Source organism: Protobothrops mucrosquamatus, unplaced genomic scaffold, assembly GCF_001527695.2.
Source record: "Protobothrops mucrosquamatus isolate PMUCROS unplaced genomic scaffold, P.Mucros_1.0 scaffold2160, whole genome shotgun sequence".
NCBI lineage: Eukaryota > Metazoa > Chordata > Lepidosauria > Squamata > Viperidae > Protobothrops > Protobothrops mucrosquamatus.
The window spans coordinates 432,428-438,185 of record NW_015388256.1 but is presented as its reverse complement, the minus strand read 5'-3'; positions in this window follow the sequence as shown (position 1 = coordinate 438,185).

The window sequence follows — 5,758 nt, the reverse complement described above, 5'->3', positions numbered from 1 at the left end:
GAAGCCAGAGCAATCAAGAAGACAAAGAGAAAATCTGCATGCCCCACCCAAACTCTAGGAGCCATTAGCCCCATCACCTGGGAAGCAGGATATGATAATAGGATTAAACCACAGATATCAAGGCCTAGAAAAACACTCAGAGATAGCCTCAAGGTTCATGCCACAGGAACAGGAAACTATTCCAAACAGGGCTAGAGAGGGTATAAAAACCTGCTGCCCATGTGCTCAACTTCTCTTTCTTCTCCTCTGCTCTTTCTTGCAAGGACCATTTTTCTGCTTCTTCAATAAACTGTAACCTTCTTCCCAAAGCAGTCGCCATGTTGCTTATTTATCCCCGGCTTGGATGAACCAGGATGAAGACTTACTTCTGACAAATTTGGCACCCCAGAATGGGACTCCAAGCTAACCTCTCCAATGGACTGAGACTGGTAAGCCCCATCTTGCTGGCAGCAGACCCCCTTGTGTCTGTGGATGGGTTTCCCAGGCCTTGCCCATGTGGAGCAAAGGTAGTAAAGGGAGTTTTGAGAGTTTGAGCTCAAGGGCTGCTTTGGAAAGAAGGTGAAGGTGAGTACCTCTAAATTTTAAGTTTAAAGCCCAGGGGAACAAAGAAATGTGTGTATTTTTGTTTGTGTGAGTGAGAAGACCTTTTTTCCAATCACAGTTGGATTTTGCTCCTTCTGGCCTTTCCTAGACGCAGAAAGGATCTGTTTAATTGGTAGAACCTGGAAAGCATGGGGGTTTGGTCAGGGCACAGAACCTTTTGTTAGGGAAAAGGAAGAGGCTGTGTGAAAATGAAATGGAATGAGTGAATGACAGAATTGGATTTGGGCAATTAGCTGGTAAGGCCCTGTAAGCAAAGCGAGCTAGGAGCAGCCACTTACCTCTGAAAGCAAGCAGAGGTCCGCACGGACATTCGAGGTCTGCGAAACAGTGGCAGTGAAGCCGGCCGGTAGGAGAGTAACCCATACCTTCTGAGGGGAAGCTAGAAGTGTCTTTACAGACCCCTTTTTGGTCTGAAAACGTGGCGGATCCCTCCAGGAGCCCACATACTCTGAGAGGGATCCAGAGTGCTCCGAGTCCCCTTTTTGGACCCACAAAACCGTGGCGGAAGGAGGAAGTCTCACAAGGAGGCTTCCGGTGTGTAGTGCCCGATAGTGTCAGAGGAAAACCCCCATTATAGAAGTAAGAAGAAGCATGGGAGGTTCCAATTCAAGGGCTGAGATAGGCTCCCCAGTGTAGAGCTTGCTTGAGGCCTGGTATGGGCTTTGCTGGGAAACCAATTTGGCTAAATAAAGGTACTTAAAAGGGAAAATAAGAAATAGTGATTCTCTCTCTATCTCTCTCTCTTCTCTATGCAACCATGTGGTATGTTTAAGATCTGTGCCTTCCCTAATTTGAGCTATCTGAAACTTATGGTGGGAATGACTAGGTTGTGTAAACCTAAGACTTCTGTTCTCTTGTCTTTGTGTAAATATGTTTGTCAAAGTCTGTGTGTGAGAGGTAAATGTGACTGTTAACTGTTTCAAATCCAAAGAAAAAAAAGAATTTTAAATTCTGCTAGAAATTCTGCTTAAAATAAGCCACAAAAAGGAAATACCTCACTCTGTTTGTCTGGCCAACAAACAGAGTGAAGAAAAAAAATGTTTGTTTGTTTGTTTTCCTCTTTCTCTCTGTGTACTCTTAAGAACAGCCTAAAGTTAGCAGGAGGGAATGTTTTAAGTTCATCTGCTAGAAAGATTTCACTCTTGCATTTAATAATATATAATAAAGTTGGAAGGGACCTTGGAGGTCATCTAGTCCAACCCCCTGTTCAGGCAGGAAACCATATACGAACTTTATCAAATGCCTTACTGAAGTCCAAGAAAATTATATCCACAGCATTCCTCTAGTCCACTAATTTTGTCACTTGGTCAAAGAATGCAATAAGATGTGTCTAGCATGATCTGTTTTTAACAAACCCATGTTGGCTTTTAGTAATGACTTTGTTTGCCTCTAGGTGTTTGCTGATTCTTGTTTGATTATCTTTTCCAGAATCTTCCCAGGTATTGAGGTCAGGGTTAGTAGTTTTCTGGATCTATTTTTTCTTTTTTTGAAGAGGGGAACTATATCAGCTCTTTTCCAGTCCTCTGGTAGTTCCCTAGTGCTCCAGGATCTTTGAAAAATATAGTTCAGTGGTTCTGAGATCACATCTGCCAGTTCCTTGAGAACCTTGGGTTGTAATCCATCTGGTCCTGGTGATTTGAACTCTTCTAGGCTGGATAAGTGCTCACTTACCATTTTCTTGCCTATCTTAACTTGTGTTTCTAATCTATTTTTTTACGGTACTGTTTTGCTTTTTTATTATTTTTGACTTTGGTCACAAGCCTTAGTTCATTTTGAGCCTTAGCTTTCTTCACCTCATCATTGTAGGCTCAGACTATTTGCTAATATTCTGCCTTAGGTATGTGCCCTCTTTCCACTTTTTATACTTGTCCCTCTTATCTTTCAATTTATTAGAGAGTTCTTTATGCAGCCATGCTGGTTTCTTGTGAGAGCTATTATTTTTTTTTCTTTGTTGATATTGTGCTAGACTGGATTTTTATTATCTCACTTTTCAAAATTTCCCAAGCTTCTTGAGTTGTTTCCCCTTGAGGATTCTCATCCATGGAATCCCTCCCAAGCCCTCTCTAAGTTTATTGAAATTAGCTCTCTTAAAGTCCAAGACTCTAGTTTGACTGTGTTCTATTGTCATGGGCTTCCTATGCACCTTAGTTAGCTGACTAGCAGAAAGTTCATCTATTTCCCTTTTTATATTGATCCAAATGCATTCAAGACAGTTTTCATCATTGTTGTGTCCTATTTCTGTAGATATATAGTTATTTCTTATATATAGAAAAACTCTGCCTCCTCCTTTATTTGGTCTGCTCCTTTTAAACAATTGAAATCCCTCTAGCTGAGTGTTCCATTTGTGGGTTTAATCCCACCACGTTTCTATAATGACAACTATATCATATTTGCCCTCATTCTTTATGACTGACACCTATGTATTAGTGCACTTTGTGTGACACTCGCTATTAAAAGCTTGATTTTGCTTGATAGCAAGGTTGATATTCTTGTCCACACACATCTATGTTACTTGCACTGCTAACCCTGTAATTTTTGATTGCTGGAGACAGGAATGTTCTGCATCAATTAACTCACTGTCCCTTGTTTAGTTCAAATATTCCTCCAGAAAATCTGTGAGTTTATTGCCAAGTAACTCAGTCCCTTCCTTTGATGGATGTAAACCATTTCTTTTGTACATTGTTTCATTGGAATACCATTTCATGGTTTCCAAAATTGTCATTCCTGATTTTTTGGTCAGTGTCTGTTGTTGGGTTAATTTCCTTCTCAATTCTGTCTAAAAGGTGTTAATTTTTGTTCCAGGGGGAATCCAGTGTTAAATTATTGTTATGTACCTTTTGGTGTTTCTATTCTAATTCTGTCAATTCTAATTTTCTGTCTATCCTTTTCCTGAAAAATGTGTGTCTATCTACAAGAGCCTTTTGAAGCTCAAGTCTGCTTGTGTAGGGAAATAATTTTCTTAAGTTACTTTTCTTATCCTATCACTTATTGGTGAAGCTACTATGAAACTTTTCTTATCCTAAATATATAAGCATTTCTCAATCTCCAAAACAATGTGGTCTATTTTAGAATAAATGTTAAAGGCAGATTCTCCTACCCCTGTAAAGTTGCACACCTTAAAATATTAGGCTTTTAAAATTATTTGGAGTTTTCAGCATTTTCAAACTGCCTGGCTGATTCTTTGACCATTGCAATATTGATGGCTTTTCAAACTGCCTGCAAGCTACCCCCCCCTTCCCTCATGTATTTCTCTTTTTCTTGCCCTTTGTTCTCCATACCTTTTGTCTGCCTCTCCTGGGAGAGTCCACCCAGAAAGGTGGGGAGACCTTGTTCTTGTATCTTTCAGCCCTGCAATCCTCCCCCAAACCTTTGGAAGCAGAGCACACTGACCCAGACACTGCCTCTATCCATTTGAGCCATGGAATTGAGTTTTGAATCCAACCATCCACTAAAAAGCCACCATGCAATCTGAGTGGAACATCCTCCCAAGTCCTACCATTCCCCAGATGCCTGTGAGAGCTGCAGAAGGAAGGAGTCCTGGAGCCACTGGTGCCATGTGAAGCCTCAGAAGAGAAAATTAGACTAAGGGGGGAGGGTGGAAACTCATTGTAAAGTTTTCTTTCTTGCCACATTTGTATTGTAATAAGCCAGTTGAATGTATTAATGGAGAGATGGCATTTGGGAATAGTTGGCACTGCAAGTACTGAACACCTTTGACTTCTGTCTGGTGGGAGGGAAAATTTATCCAGAATGTTTGTATTGCCTGTTTGTATTAGTAGTTGCACACACACAGAGTCTATCCCCTCCACCTACCTTTAGTAAAGTTCCCCAGGCTAAGTTTTTGCTCTATTTCACCAAAGCTTTGTAGGTAAAACTTCCAACAAATTCCAAGGGGGAGGGAACCAGGCCCCCTCAGGTGATTTGCAATTCTTATGCCCTGACTAAGGAAGCAACAGGAAAGAGATCCCAAACCTCAGCCCTGAATATCTTGCACTGTTGGGCTCAGATTGGGATTCCTAGAGCTCATTATGTGCAATTTAAAGAAAAATTTAATAGCCTGGCATACTGGCTAGCCTCAATTGGACATTACAAACCTGGATGCACTGAACTAAGAGCTAAGGCAGGAAACAACCCTTGAAAATGGGCAGCCAGTGGTCATGTACTAAGGAAAACCATGGCTGTGAAGAATTTTGGGAGGTATGCAAACCTGACTGGAAGCTAACAGTGACATCCAACATTTGAAAATGATTGGCACAGAATATTGGACACTATAAATTTCTTTTCCATCTAACAAATTTTGCCCTGACTTTTAGAACTTTATGGTTGCAAGCTCCCCTTTTGGGAGCAGGGATCTTTTTCTGCTGCCTCTATTAGTGTCTTATTTTTTTTTTGGCATAACAGTTTAAAAGCTTGCCTACCAAGTCTCCCTGACCACAACAATTTTAATGTTGTGCCAATAAGTGTGACATTCTCACACTTAAGGCACAAAGCGGGGATATTGTGGGAAGTCAGAGCCCCAGAGAAGGAAATATTAAAAGGGCAGAAAAATATATTTCCTCAAAAGTATTTTAAAAAGCAGAAACCAACTTTGGCTCCAAATCTATCTCTCTGCCCCAAGCAAGAGCTAGCCCCATATAAATGCAGATGTAAAACCATCAGAAAGTTGAAGCCAGAGCAATCAAGAAGACAAAGAGAAAATCTGCATGCCCCACCCAAACTCTAGGAGCCATTAGCCCCATCACCTGGGAAGCAGGATATGATAATAGGATTAAACCACAGATATCAAGGCCTAGAAAAACACTCAGAGATAGCCTCAAGGTTCATGCCACAGGAACAGGAAACTATTCCAAACAGGGCTAGAGAGCCCATGTGCTCAACTTCTCTTTCTTCTTCTCTGCTCTTTCTTGCAAGGACCATTTTTCTGCTTCTTCAATAAACTGTAACCTTTGTGAGAAAGGAAGAAGTTTAAAAATAAAACGGTCACAATTGATTAACAATAGAAGGATTAGCCAAGCCCTGCATGTAGGCATTAGATTTCAGGAGGCTTGACTAGAAGACATACTTAACAAGACAAAAGGATGGCAGAGAGAAATTCTAAGCAATGTAACTGAGGGGGAGGGATGATATATTCTGGCTAGGCGGATCAGACAGATTG